Genomic DNA, 14,274 nt, shown 5'->3' with positions numbered 1-14,274 from the left:
TCCAGTCTCTGCCTCTTTCTCCCCTGTGTGTGTCTGTGTCTTCAAATTTCTTTCTCTTTGTAAAGATACCAGTCATTGCATTTAGGGCCCTCCCTAAGCCAGTATGACTGTGTCTTAACTGATTACGTCTGTGAAGGCTCTGTTTCTAAATAAGGTCACATTCACGGGGTCCAGTGGTCAGGGCTTCAACTGTATTTGGGAGGGATAACACAATCCAACTCATAACAGCCTGTGTGTTGGTGTTTTTTCACAATGAGAATGCATGGCTTCTATAATCTGATTCCATTTATATAAATTTCTAGTGAACGCAAACTAATCTATAGCAACAGGAGGCAGATCAGTGATTGCCTAGAGATGGAGGAAGTAAGGAGAGGTGAAGGGGAGGGATTACAAAGGGACATAAGGAAACTAAGGGGTGAAAGAGATGTTCATTATCTTGATTGTGGTGATGATTTCATGAGTGTATACATATGCCAAAACTTATCAAATTACATACTCTTAAGTGCAGTTTATTGTATGCAGTTCCATCTCAATAAAACTGTTTTTAAAAACTGTTATAAAAACACGAAAAATTCATTTTTATCCTATTGGACTAGCAAAGATTAAAAAGAATGATAATGGCAATTAAAGATAGGCTAGGAGGGAAGAGGGACTATCACACTACGGAGGAAGGTGGGATTGGTTCAATCTTTGTTAAAGGCAGTGTGCAAATAAGTTTAAAATTTTTAAATAGCACATGAACACTTTGACTGGAAATTCCACTGCTGAAAATTTAAATTAAGGAAATAGATGTCCATTGACAGACGAATGGATAAAGAAGATATGGTACATATATACAACGGAATACTACTCAGCCATAAAAAAGAGTGAAATAATGCCATTTGCAGTAACATGGATGGACCTAGAGATTATCATACTACATGAAATAAGTCAGAAAGAGAAAGACAAATATCATATGATACCACTCACATGTGGAATCTAATTTTAAAAAATGATACCAATGAACTTATTTACAAAACAGAAATAGACTTACAGATATCAAAAACAAATTTATGGTTATCAAAGAGGAAACATGGTGGGGGGAGGGATAAATCAGGAGCTTGGGATTAACATATACACACTACTGTACATAAGATAGATAACCAACAATGACCTACTGTATAGCACAGGGAAGTCTACTCAATATTCTGTGGTAACCTACATGAAAAAAGAATCTGAAAAAGAATGAATATATGTATATGTATAACTGATTCACTTTGCTGTACACCTGAAACTAACACATTATAAATCAACTATACTCCAATAAAATTTTTAAAAAAGAAAGAAAATATTATATAAAGCACCATGCTTTACTTTGGCATTTAAAAATTATATCTATTTTGATATAGAGAACAAACAAGTGGTTACCAGCTGGGGGGGAGGGGCAATAAGGGGGGGAGTGGGAGGTACAAAGTATTGGGTGTAAGATAGGCTCAAGGATGTATTGTACAACATGGGGAATATAGTCAATATTTTGTAATAGCTGTAAATGGAAAGTAACCTTTAAAAACTATGAAAATTTTTAAATTTTTTAATTAAAAAAAGGAAATAGACAAATGCTCAAAAGAATGTATGTGAAGATATTCACTACAGTGCCATTTTATGAAACAAGTGAAAATCTGTAAACTACTTTAAGAAAATTTTTTAAGCAGATTATCAAACAGTATTTTGGTGAAGGGTGTGCGTGTGTGTGCTTACAGAGAAAAAGTTATGGAAGGATATCAATCAGAATATAAATACTCACAAGTGTACAGTGATGATGTTAAAAGTGGGGTAGGAGAAGGGAGAGTCCATAATACCTGATCCTTACCTGAAATCATTCTCACCTCCTTCCCTAATGTCCCCTCATCCATGCAGGTCCTCTAGAGGGCTGGTTCCCAGTCCCTCTCCTGATGGTTCTCCCCTAATGGCTTTGCTGAAAAGCTAGGATGGGAGAATATGTTTACCCACCCCAATTCTAGGCTTATTTCTGGGTGGTGGGTTTTTAGGTAGACTTTATTTCTTTACTCTACTTCTCTGTACTTTCTGACTTTTTTGCAACAAAAATGTGTTATTTTTGTAATAAAAAAACATTTTTAGTCTTTTGATAAGGAGGTGGGTAGGTGTTTCCCAGGCAGATGGCTGGGGGTGGGTGGGGGAGGGCATTCCAGGCAAAGGGAGCAGCAGAAGGGCAGATGGGTTGGAGGGACCATGGAGAATAGGGTGACATTTTAGGTAAAGTGCACTTGGATCAACATGATGAGCATTTAGGGATTACAATGAGGAAAGAGGGATGGAGAAATCAGGCAGAGGTCAGCTCTGGGAGACTTTGTTTGCCATGCTGAGTTTGCCTTTTTATATGGGTCATAGGAGAGAAAGATTTTAAACGGGAGATAATTGATCAGAGATTGCTTTAGAAACGAGACTCAGATGTATGATTGTAGTAAATAGATGAAGAGGGAGAGGGAGATGAGAATGGATGAAAGTTGGGGGACGACCACAGTATCCCGGGCCACCCTGAGGGTCTGAGACAGGAATAAGGGGTCGGGAGAAGTCAATGGACATGAGAGATACTAAGAATGGGAATCAAGCTAGTCTATTGAGGGGAAAGGGGAAGAGGAGGTGTTTGGCTTGAGTGACCCAGTGGATGGTGGTGTCAATCACCGAATTAGAGAATTGAGGAGTAGGAGGAGGAGATTTGGGGAGAAAGTACATGAGTTCATTTTGGGACATGTTGGGTTCTGGGTGTCTGGGAGCCCTCCAAGAAGGAGAAGAGCAGTTAGGCAATTCCCTGTGCAGTTACAGAGCTCATGCGACAGCTCTGGGCTGAAGATAAAAGCGAGGCGTGGGCTGAAGCCATGGGAGTGGGTGGGATGCCCAGAAGGTCATGTGCAATGAGGAGAGAGGAGAACTCAAGGCCAAACCCTAGAGTATCACTTAGAGTTCTCTAGTTACAAGGAGAGAAAACAAGCCCAATAAATGTAGGCAGCAGATAACAAAAGAACATATTGGAAGCTTGATGGGTAGGGCACAGAATAGCTGAGTAACCAGGTTGCAGGGAGGACGGGATTGAAGGGAGCTACAGGATCTCCAGGCAGAATTTGTGGCCTGCTGCCTTTGTTATTTCTGGTTGCTATAATAAGAATATCATAGATCGGGTGGCTTAGACAACAAACATTAATTATTCACAGTTCTGGAGGCTGGGAAGTCCAGATCGGAGTTCCAGCAGGGTCAGGTTCTGGTGAGAGCACTTTTCCTGAGAAAGAGAAAGTAAGTACTCTTTTTCTCTTTCTGTCTCATATAAGGAACGGATCTCTTCTTACAAGGGCACTAATCCATAGGGCAGGCCATCAGGAAGGGCAGGTTGGGTCTCTCCTGCACAGTCTGAAGCTGCTGTCCGTGGGCAGAATTTCTTCTTTCCAGGGAAACCTCAGCCTGGATTTTAAGGTCTTTCAACTGATTGAATCAGAGCCACCCAGATGATCTAGGATAATCTCTCCTATTTAAAGTCAACTGATTATGGACTTTAAGCACACCTACAAAACACCTTCACCATAACACCTAGATTTGTGTTTGGTTGAATCACTGGGGGCTAGAGCCTAACCAAGGTGACACAGCAAAACATCTTCACAAACCTATTCTAAATATTTAACATACCCTAAACATTATTCCAAATATTTCAGCCAGAACATTCTTTTGAGGTTCTATGCTTACTCTTTTTTTTTTTTTTTTTTTTTTTTGCAGAAGAAGACATTAAAACTCTGAATGAGTGAAAAACTGGGGCTGGAATTTGACTCAGATAATCACTCTACAGCCAACAAAATGAACAATGAGCTGCCTCATTGGAGCAGAAAAGGAGTAAATACCTAGAAAGCAGAGACCAGCTATACTCATTCTGTATTCTTAGCACCTAGCCTGGTAGATAATAGGGACCCACTTGTTTAGTCAACTGTTAAGGTATAACATTTAAAACAGTCTGTGTACACCAAAGGGAAGACCAGTGAAATCCATGTAATGGATTCTTTAAACTGCAAACTCCTAAAAACAATTTTCTTAATTTCTGTTTAATTGTTCTTTGGTTATCTAAAGGAATTAAGTGGTATTTAGTTCAGAGCTGAAGTTTTAAGAAAAATACTTCATGAGAGTTTTTTTCTAAATTGGCCCTTTAATTTTCTATGATGTGGCTTTATCTCTTTATGCATGACATGAAGCCAGATTCCATATTTAATTAAAATTCAATATTTTTATGAGAATACAGGAGGTATTTTTATGAGTTCTTTTTTGGATAACTAAATAGAACATGTTTAAATATACTTAGTAACAAAAATCACATTGGGATTTTCAGTATTTAACTCTTTTACTGACAGTAGAGTCAAACTTAATGAAATTGCAAAACAAATTCTATGTAGCTCACAAAATTTCTTTCAATCAAGAAAAGTAAAAGAAAAACACAATTATTTAGAATTCTGGAAAATCCAGGTGGACAAACACTTCACAAAAGAAGTGAGAAATGGGGCACATAAATCCTATTGTACTCATGAGGCTTCTTTTAAAACTCAATGATAGCTGATATTCTAGAAGAATAAGAATGTGAAAGAAATTCGGCAGATGAGAGAATCCAAAAACTCTAGCACTTTAGAATTGGAAAGGTTTCTTGGAGATTATCCAATCCCATCTAGGGCATTTGACAGACCGACAAGACCTAGAAGCCCAGGAGGATAAATCAAGTACAGTGCCCAAAGGCATGGCAGGACAGATCCAATCCTGCGTTGTTGTGAGTGACCCTGCCCACTTAGGACGGCTTCCGTGGGTGGGCAGACGGTGTTGTAGGCAGGTGTCCACAGCTTCTGCCCACCCATTATCCTCTATTAACTCATTTGATTTGCAATTATCCCTTCCTCCCTCCCTTAGATTCCCAGGCCTACCCTCACCCTGCAGAGACGCCCCTCCTCAACGCAGGACTCAGTTTACCTGCTTACATTTCAGCTCTGTTTTCTCTTTTGGTTTCGAGGGTTCCTGGATGCTTTGGCTGAGAAGTCTCTGCTTCCTTCCCTGAGCCTGTAGGCAGCCCTCACAAGGCAAGGGAAACAAGAAGTTCAAACACAGTGCTGTGTCTCGGGTTTGAGATTAAGCTTGGTGAGGAAAACTATTTGTAAGGTCACCCTCAAGGTACTTTCCAGAGTGGATGGTTTTGTTCTCAGCAACTTGTGCTTTTAAAGCCACAGAATCCCGGGTTCAGACGGGCCTTTGAGTCCATGTCTTGAGCTAATCTTGGGACACATGATTGACCTGGATAGCGTCCTTGTCCAGGGCTTGGTCCCAACACCAGGAACTATTCACTTTCAGAAAATGCTCTTAGAAACTTCTTTACATGGAGCTAAAAATCTTTCCCTTAGAGGCTTCTATCAAAGAGCTGACAATGTGGGGCCTCCCTGGTGGCGCAGTGGTTGAGAGTCCGCCTGCCGATGCAGGGGATGCGGGTTCGTGCCCCGGTCTGGGAGGATCCCATATGCCGCGGAGCGGCTGGGCCCGTGAGCCATGGCCGCTGAGCCTGCGCGTCCGGAGCCTGTGCTCCGCAACGGGAGAGGCCACAACAGTGAGAGGCCCGCGTACCGCAAAAAGAAAAAAAAAAAAAAGCTGACAATGTTGACTCTTACCTGAGCCCTGTGCTCCTGGAAAACCGTCCCTTCGCCCCTCGTAATACTCCCTTATGAATAGTTTCTCCTTATTAATCCTGGATTTGTTTTTACTTGACAGGGCTACTGTGATCACCTCAGACACTCTTTTCATTCTCCCAACAGGGGCAATATTGCCCCCGAGAGGACAAAACGTAGTTCTTAGGGAGGGGGCACAAAAATATCTTCACTCTTTTTCCCTAACCCATAAACTGATGTATAGTATACATGTGGTATGAAAATTTCATGGTGAAGGCGGAGCAATTAGGATAAAAATATCTGAAAAGGCTCTGTAGGGAGGTGATTATGAAAAAAAGGTTGAAAAACACTGGCCTGTACTGACTTTTCCACATGAGAATGCTTCAAAAAAATTTTTTTAAATAGTAGTACAGTTGATGTACGTTATATAAGTTACAGGTGTACAATATAGTGATTCACAATTTTTAAAGGTTATCCTCCATTTATAGTTATTATAAAATAGTGGCTTTGTTCCCAGTGTTGTACTACATATCCTTGTAGCTTATTTTATACATAATAGTTTGTACCTCTTAATCCTTCACCCCTATCTTGCCCACCGCTTCCTTCTCCCCACTGGTAACCACTAGTTTGTTCTCTACATCTGTGAGTCTGTTTTTCTTTTGTCATATTCACTGGTTTGTTGTATTTTCTTGGATTCCACCTATAGGTGACATCATGCAGTATTTGTCTCCATCTGACTTATTTCACCCAGCATCATGCCCTCCAGGTCCATCCACGTTGTTGTAAATGTTTTCACTCAACTGTCCTATCCCACGCAGCCTTCTCGTTTTCCAGAAAACAAGGAGGCTCTCTGCCTTACTCCCCATTGCCGCTTCCAAGTCACTGCCTCATTTTTCCCCCTTTAAAACTCCCAGCCTGGGTCATGCATACGACATCGCATCCTCTTTTTTTTTTTTGCGGTACGCGGGCCTCTCACTGCTGTGGCCTCTCCCGTTGTGGAGCACAGGCTCCAGATGCACAGGCTCAGCGGCCATGGCTCACGGGCCCAGCCGCTCTGCGGCATGTGGGATCCTCCCGGACTGGGGCACGAACCCGCATCCCCTGCATCGGCAGGCGGACTCTCAACCACTGCGCCACCAGGGAAGCCCTGCATCCTCTTTGAAATCCTCATTGCAGGCTCTTATTCCCCTTTGAGACAATGCTTAAAACTCTGCCCACCTGCTCGTTCCCCCTCCTGCCATAATGCACGCAGTTTCTGCTCCTGTCCGGCACCCTGGAGCACTCCCTGCCCCTCTCCTCTCCTCCTGCAGTTTTCTTTTTCCTGAATCACCCCTTTCTCCTTTCTACTGAAGCTATGAACATGCACTAGAATCTCCCACCTATAACATCCCCTCCCTTGGCCCTCCACCCTCAGATCAGACCCCTCCTTGTTTTTAGCTTCTCTCTCTCCCTAGGGGATTTCATCCAGTCTCGTGGCCACTCATACAGTCTTTAGATCACCTTCTAAATTTCCATCTCCAGCACTGACTTTTACCCTAAATTCCAGACAGCTACCTGCCAGCTTGACGTACCCACTTGGAGAGACATCCAAATAGATGTCCCCAAATTAACAAGTCTTCCTCATCTCTGCACCCAGTTCTTTAAGCCTCTACTCGAAGAATTGGGAGAATCTTCCCCCATCTCTCCTCTACCCTGAGGCCCCTACTTTAAGCCACCCTCACGTAGCTGGACTATTGCAATCAACTCCTAGCTCTTTCCCTTGCACCAAATCTCTTTCCTTTCCCCACACAGTACTTAGAGGGATATTTTCTTAAGGAAGAACAGCTGCATAAGTAAGACTGTCATATTTCAACATAAAGTACTTTGATTACTTTTCATTGCCCTTGGTTCACTGGAATGAAATCTGAACTCTTCACCGTGGCCATATCACACTCTATGACATGATTCTCTTTCCTCCAACTTCTTTTTCACTTTCCTTCACACACGACACACCCTTTAGCCTCTGCTCTCTTCCCGGATCACCCTTCTCCTCTTTGGCTCTCGGTGTCTCTGACACAAAAGCTGGCTTCTCTCCATCTCTTACATCTCAGTGGGCCTGTCCCCAGTGCAGATAAGCCTTTCCTGGCCATCCTTTACCTGAAATAGACACTCCCCACTACCACTGGACCCATGTCTCATCACTCTGTTTACTTCAGCCACAGCAATGACCAGTTTCTAAATTTTTCTAACTTGGTTCTATGTTTACATTCTAGATTAGAAGCTTCACGAGGGTAGGGCCCTTGTCCAGCTCATTCAGAAACCCTGGAACTGGGGATGGCTCTTGACAAAGTGAAGTGAGCAGCAAATATTTCCCTGCAGGAATAAATCATGTGACTTAAGCTCATATTAGATTTGAGGGGCATTGTCCTCGTGTGGTACCTCTAGTAATTCTTAATATTTTTTCACCAGCACAGCTAGTTCATTTATCTTTGTTTTCTTGCTAACTGAGTCAGAGCTGTTCTGCTTTCTAATCTAAATATAACATTGATAAAGAGGATCAATTTGGAAGGCAAAACGGAGTCCATTCCCTAATGGCCTAATTTTTTTGAATACATGAGAACAATATATGAGTGTGCATGCTCATATGTGATATTCTGCTCACCAGTGAAGCTTCTGTTGTACGGTAGGTACTGTGTTATGCATTAGGATGTGTAAGACATGCATTTCTATAACTTATATATATAATTATGCATATAGAGAAATACAGACATAGATCCATGTCTCCATTAAATATGAATACAGATACTCTCCCAAGACCCAACTGTTCATCAGAATCAACAAAACGGCTCAGAATCTCAACCAAGCTAAACGAGCTAACAGGATTTGGAACAAGAAGAAAAGATGTGCGAAATGCATTCTAATCTTGATTGCTCCTCTCTCGGTCCCACGTCACAGGGCTCTTGTAAGCATTGGGTGAGATGCCCACATAAGCCTCTTGCCACACAGCCTGGCACAGAACACGTGTTCAGTAAAAGCTAGCTCTTGCCGAGGACGGTTTCTACTCATTGTATAATGGCCTTGCCTTTGTGACTGCTGGGTGAAAGGGCTTGGCCTCTGGAGGTCAAGGAGCTCTTATGGGGGCCTGGTCGGTGGGACTGGGGCTGGGCGGCTCCCCTCCACAACTTCAGAGCTGGCGCTGCAACCCCTGCAGCAGCCCGCAAGGCCTGAGGCTCCTGATTTCTCCACATCCTCGCCAACTCTTCCTTTCTTCCTCCCTCCCTCCCTCCCTCTCTCTCTCTCTCTCTTTTCCTCTCCCTCTCTTTCTTTCTCCTTTCTTCCTTTCTCTCTTTCTTTCTTCCTTCCTTTCTCTTTCTTTTTCTCTCTTTCTTTCTTTCTTTCTTTCTTTCTTTTTCTCTTTCTTTCTTTCTTTTTCTTTCTTTCTTTCTTTCTCTCTTTCTTTCTTCCTTTCTTTCTCTTTCTTTCTTTTTCCCTCTTTCTTTCTTTCTTTCTTTTTCTTTCTTTCTCTTTCTTTCTTCCTTTCTTTCTCTTTCTTTCTTTTTCTTTCTTTTTCTTTCTTTCTTTCTTTCTTTCTTCTTTCTTTTTCTCTCTTTCTTTCTTTCTCTCTCTTTCTTTCTTTTTCTCTCTTTCTCTCTTTCTTCATCCACTAGTCAAACTAGTGGATGTGAATGGTGTCTCCCCGTGACTTTGATTTGCATTTCCCTAATGACTGATGATGATGTACGGCAGTCAACCACTGCCCTACCTGGACGCAAATCCTGAATCTTCATTTCGTCCTCAACCTCAGTGTGCCCTCTATAGGCTACATTTCCTTTTACCTCAAATTGATCTCCTAATTTCAACTGTTCTTAGCATCCTCTGTGCCTGTCCTTCATTGATGTCCTTGGACATGGTAAAATCCATGGTCTCTACCTGCCCGTGAGTCTATCTGAACTCCCCGTTCTGGCCTTTGTGACCTGACCCATGTCACAATACCCCGTCTCTAGTTAGGACAAAAGTAGTGAAAGGTCTGGGAACAAAGGACAAAGCTGAAAAGGGAAGAAGCAGGCCACTGCCCAGAGTCCCAGAAGCAACTTCAGAGCTTAGGGGTGAAACTGGTATGGACAGTATGATTCAGCCTCGGACCTCCCTCACATATTTCTTGTTAAATGTGAAAAGAAAATTACTGAAGAAAGAACTCCAGCCAAGCAGATCACAGGTCAGTGTTTCTCAGACCTGACTGAGCATTAGAATCACAGGCAACACTTTTCAAAATCCCAGGTGCCTACCTCACCTCAGAGAATATGATTCACATGATCTGCCGTGAGGCCAGTGAATCAGCATTTGTAAAAATCCCCCCTCCCCACACCTCCAGTGATTTCCATGAGCAGCATGGGTTAAGAACCACCAGACTACAGGGAACCCTGAATGTGGTCAGCAAAGAATAGGAAACTTAGGTGAGCAGAAGTTGCTTAAGTATGATAGCTGCGGTTTGAGAAGAGACATACCCTCAACCTCACAGAAAAATACAAGGGAAAACATCTGTCTCAGAAAAGCCATCAGGGGCTTCCCTGGTGGCACAGTGGTTGAGAGTTCGCCTGCTGATGCAGGGGACATGGGTTCGTGCCCTGGTCCGGGAAGATCCCACATGACGCGGAGCGGCTGGGCCTGTGAGCCATGGCCACTGAGCCTGCACGTCCAGAGCCTGTGCTCCACAACGGGAGAGGCTACAACAGTGAGGGGCCCGCAGACCGCAAAAAACAAAACAAACAACCAAAAAAAGCCATCAGTTACAATAGAACGTCATGTCCACTCTAGCCATTTTTCCTAGAATATTTCCTCTTTAGAATAAGCCAGGAAAATAGCATCAATCTCAAAAGTGTATTCATAAGCTTTAAAAAATATATCACCTGCACTGTTCCATTGCTATGTCTTGCTCAGCACAAGGTTGGAAAAATGGCCCATATTGATACAGTGTTCCATACACATTAATCATAGAAATACTTCAAGGGTTAGGAAGGACCTGCCGGAGGTGAGCTGGAGCCTGCTTGGATCAGCTCTGGGGATCCAATTGTTACTATTTCTCAAATCCGTGTCCAGTCGCGCTGCATATGCAGCTTGACTCCGGCTATTGTGGGAGTATTTACCCCATGAAAAGTGGCAGACGCTGCAAATCAAGACTTTTCTTTTGGACTGCTGATTCTTGTTCCCAGCACACCCCTGGGCCTGATCCAAAAATCTGATGCTCACTCTTTGATAAACTCATGCCAACTATTCCCTTGCGTCATTTGCTTTCAATGAAATGAAATGCTACTGCTGACTGCGCAGAAGGGTGGTGGGCAGGGTGGGGAGTCAGAGCACTGGGACGCTTAAGCTGGCGCCACCCCAGAGCCTGGGCCCGGTCGGATGGGCACCAGGTGGGTCTGTCCAGTCATGCTGCTCACTTGTATCCACACTGATTGATCTCTATTGGCTTTGCATGTTTCATCCTTTTGGGAACTTTGGTTAGAATTCTATGTCACTGAATAACTAGACAGTTCTATCGACAGTAATTATAGACGCTCTTTTAAGTCTTACAAATTTGAAAACATAGACTGTGACATAGGAAACATCTAAAGAGAAAGCATGAAAGGATGTTCTTCAATCAAACTACTGAAAGAAAGTGGAATTCCTCTCTCATAAATAAAGACTATGCAATTTTTGTTGCTAAGTTAATGTATAGGCTATGTACTGACCTCATATATATGTATTTTTAAAATTTTACCTGTTTCTTTTAACGTTTTTATTATATTTTTTATTAAAGTATAGTTGATGCACAATGTAAAACATTGCAACTCATATATATTGTGTGTATATATATGAAGACTAACTTTTTTGCTCAAAGTCGTATCCCGGGAAATTTAGAGACAAAGCCAATGTCATCTCAGTTCAGATCATAAAATTTCTTAAATATCTTGTCTTCAGAGGTCAATTCCTATCTTATCTCAGGACTGGTAGACTTGTTTCCTATTGATCCAAATCATTTTAATGTAGAAAGACAGGTCCCTTCTGCTACCACTTGATAAACCCCTTGATAAACATTCCTCAGACTCCTTACCCTTGGCCACAGCATTTAATCTCCATCTGACATGGTATATGCAACTGGATTCATTATTCTCTGAAGGGCTATAAACGCTGAATTTTTATCTATTGCCTCACACCATCAGCCCACCGAATTATCTCTATTTTCTTGGCTTATTATTTGTTAATGTTTGGCAAATTCAATACATAAGGTGCTGCTGGTGACAGGAACGGGGCAGTTATTTACCTCAAGATGGAGTAATAAGTAATTAAAAATTACTAGATTGTTTTTTAAGTATCTAATCTATGCCATGTGTGGTTTTGAAATGACTGATAATTCCAGGAAAAACTGAGACAGAATCCTGAATTACTTAGCACCCATTTTCCCAGGGTTGCCAGAAATGACTATTTTGGGTCTTGGGTCAATGAGTGCAATACATTTATGAACAGAGTAGAAACTTATTTATAGATCTCTGTTAGTCCACTTCCCAGTACATGAGCCAGTATCTCTCTTCGGAGTGATCCTGTCTGTATGTCAACAGTGAAAAGCAAACCTCTGTGTGCAAACCCTTGAGGAAAGAAACGTCTTCCAGTGATTCCCACGCTTTACCACTAGGGGCGCCGAAGAGCCAGTCATCCAGGTACAAAGCCAAGAGGCAACCAAAGAAATTGACGGACGTATTTCACGTTGAATTTGCCAAGTAATTCTGCAAAAGGCCATAAAATGTATGCAACTTCGTTTTCCCCGAATGGAGTGTTCTCTTTTCCCATGCTTTTTCCCACAGAGCCCAAACACATGAAGGCTTAATGCCTTTCTGACATTTTAACAGAATTTCCAAACATTTATCTGTTTAAATCTCTAGACTCTTTTAAGTAGCAAAATAAAGGAAAATTAGGTAGTCTGATGGAAAGTTCAATTCATTGAAACTTATCTGGGAGCTGTATGCGCCATTCCAGGTATGGAGAATCAGTCCTTCTCAGGGAACTAACGAGCCCTAGCTTCTGCATTAAATTGGTGCCTGCCATTTAAAATTATACATGGATGTATACATACCTGCATGCGGAGTGCATTATTTATATGTAAATAGTACATATACCCAGTTTTCCTAAAAAACAATTCATTTGCTCCAGACTTTAAAATCTGTCTTCTTTACTTGTACTTAAAAAAAATATTTTATCAGAGCCCGAATTTATAGCTCTTTCTTCAATCAGCAAGAGAGAGTAGCATGAAAATCCTTGAAGAGATATGTGATGCGAAAACAACATGACTGTTCAATAATCATATCTGCGTGTCTGATCCCAAGCTTACGTCTGCCTCCAAATAGCAAGGGAAGGCCAAGTGCCCCCCTTCCCCTCCCTGCCAAAGGGTATTAACGTGTTGGATTCTTTTTCCATTTTCCCTCTTCATCAGCACTGACATCCAGCTTCCATCACGGCTGTTAGGGCTACTGAGCTGAGCCACATGACAGGGTGTGTAGACCCGCAATGGCTCAGATGAAAACAAAAGCATAAATAAAAGAAATAGCTGCAGTTTCTGTGGGTGAGGAAGGTGGGGTCTGGAGTGAAGGCAAGCTCCCTCCACGGGAAAACTTGGGTGAGTCAGCACACCGACAGGAAGCTCACAGTCCCTGGATGGGAGAGATTTAGACATCCCAAGAAGAGTTGTTTGTTTCATTTATTCGTTTGTCACTTGGTTTCCATTCCATTCTATTTAAAGGATACATACCACTCCTTCTCACCATATTTTTAAAACAATGTCTGCAAATATAGGGGGAAATGCTGGTCAGTGTTTGCTCCAAGGCTATGTATGTGTATATATATATATATATATATATATATGTATGTGTGTGTGTGTGTGTGTGTGTGTGTGTGTGTGTGTATATATATATATATATGTAAAGAGAGAGAGAGAGAGAGAAATCTGTAAGTCGCAAAGTGAATCACCCTCTTCCTCTATGGGCGTTGTCATGTGATTGGCCTCAGCAAATACAGTGCATCCATCCAAATTTCCAGGCAAATGTTTATTCCTATAATTTTCAGTATCTGTGAAATGTGAAAGCCTAAAACTGAGAGTGAATAGAATTATTTAATGTAATGACTCTAATGATAGAGTCCAGAAAAAAATTAGAGCAAAAATGAAAAGGGCAATTTTAATAACATCAGAAATCTCAAAGTTTTACACTCAGTTGACACAGACTTTAAAGTCTTCACTGCTATAATTTAAAAATTTTATTTCAGAGTTGAGGGACAAGATGGTGTCAATATACTGAAAACATTTATGAAATATTTGGGTCTGCCCTACACAAAATTTTGTAAGAGGTTAGTTTTTCTTCTGGGGTCTCAGCCTCTGTTTGGGGGGAAATTTTCTCTGCACCACTGTAATGTCTTCTGTCTTCAAGCTTTATTTTTTTTACTTATGAAAAACTAATCTTAGAAAAGAAGCTGATAAATTCAATCATGATAAGGTATAAAAACAGCTGGAGATGGACTCCCAGGGGTTAAGCCTTAAGCCAACACTAAAACAAATTCTGATAGTGGAATTCTAACCAAAATCATGATAAGAACC

Source organism: Mesoplodon densirostris, chromosome 12 (assembly GCF_025265405.1).
Source record: "Mesoplodon densirostris isolate mMesDen1 chromosome 12, mMesDen1 primary haplotype, whole genome shotgun sequence".
NCBI lineage: Eukaryota > Metazoa > Chordata > Mammalia > Artiodactyla > Ziphiidae > Mesoplodon > Mesoplodon densirostris.
The sequence above is the reverse complement of the archived record's forward strand: the minus strand, read 5'-3'. Positions refer to the sequence as shown.